Below are 1,572 nucleotides of genomic sequence, written 5' to 3' on the forward strand. Positions count from 1 at the left end.
GTTAGGGTTAGGGTTAGGGTTAGGGTTAGGGTTAGGGTTAGGGTTAGGGTTAGGGTTAGGGTTAGGGTTAGGGTTAGGGTTAGGGTTAGGGTTAGGGTTAGGGTTAGGGTTAGGGTTAGGGTTAGGGTTAGGGTTAGGGTTAGGGTTAGGGTTAGGGTTAGGGTTAGGGTTAGGGTTAGGGTTAGGGTTAGGGTTAGGGTTAGGGTTAGGGTTAGGGTTAGGGTTAGGGTTAGGGTTAGGGTTAGGGTTAGGGTTAGGGTTAGGGTTAGGGTTAGGGTTAGGGTTAGGGTTAGGGTTAGGGTTAGGGTTAGGGTTAGGGTTAGGGTTAGGGTTAGGGTTAGGGTTAGGGTTAGGGTTAGGGTTAGGGTTAGGGTTAGGGTTAGGGTTAGGGTTAGGGTTAGGGTTAGGGTTAGGGTTAGGGTTAGGGTTAGGGTTAGGGTTAGGGTTAGGGTTAGGGTTAGGGTTAGGGTTAGGGTTAGGGTTAGGGTTAGGGTTAGGGTTAGGGTTAGGGTTAGGGTTAGGGTTAGGGTTAGGGTTAGGGTTAGGGTTAGGGTTAGGGTTAGGGTTAGGGTTAGGGTTAGGGTTAGGGTTAGGGTTAGGGTTAGGGTTAGGGTTAGGGTTAGGGTTAGGGTTAGGGTTAGGGTTAGGGTTAGGGTTAGGGTTAGGGTTAGGGTTAGGGTTAGGGTTAGGGTTAGGGTTAGGGTTAGGGTTAGGGTTAGGGTTAGGGTTAGGGTTAGGGTTAGGGTTAGGGTTAGGGTTAGGGTTAGGGTTAGGGTTAGGGTTAGGGTTAGGGTTAGGGTTAGGGTTAGGGTTAGGGTTAGGGTTAGGGTTAGGGTTAGGGTTAGGGTTAGGGTTAGGGTTAGGGTTAGGGTTAGGGTTAGGGTTAGGGTTAGGGTTAGGGTTAGGGTTAGGGTTAGGGTTAGGGTTAGGGTTAGGGTTAGGGTTAGGGTTAGGGTTAGGGTTAGGGTTAGGGTTAGGGTTAGGGTTAGGGTTAGGGTTAGGGTTAGGGTTAGGGTTAGGGTTAGGGTTAGGGTTAGGGTTAGGGTTAGGGTTAGGGTTAGGGTTAGGGTTAGGGTTAGGGTTAGGGTTAGGGTTAGGGTTAGGGTTAGGGTTAGGGTTAGGGTTAGGGTTAGGGTTAGGGTTAGGGTTAGGGTTAGGGTTAGGGTTAGGGTTAGGGTTAGGGTTAGGGTTAGGGTTAGGGTTAGGGTTAGGGTTAGGGTTAGGGTTAGGGTTAGGGTTAGGGTTAGGGTTAGGGTTAGGGTTAGGGTTAGGGTTAGGGTTAGGGTTAGGGTTAGGGTTAGGGTTAGGGTTAGGGTTAGGGTTAGGGTTAGGGTTAGGGTTAGGGTTAGGGTTAGGGTTAGGGTTAGGGTTAGGGTTAGGGTTAGGGTTAGGGTTAGGGTTAGGGTTAGGGTTAGGGTTAGGGTTAGGGTTAGGGTTAGGGTTAGGGTTAGGGTTAGGGTTAGGGTTAGGGTTAGGGTTAGGGTTAGGGTTAGGGTTAGGGTTAGGGTTAGGGTTAGGGTTAGGGTTAGGGTTAGGGTTAGGGTTAGGGTTAGGGTTAGGGTTAGGGTTAGG

Source organism: Pan paniscus, chromosome 4 (assembly GCF_029289425.2).
Source record: "Pan paniscus chromosome 4, NHGRI_mPanPan1-v2.0_pri, whole genome shotgun sequence".
Lineage (NCBI taxonomy): Eukaryota > Metazoa > Chordata > Mammalia > Primates > Hominidae > Pan > Pan paniscus.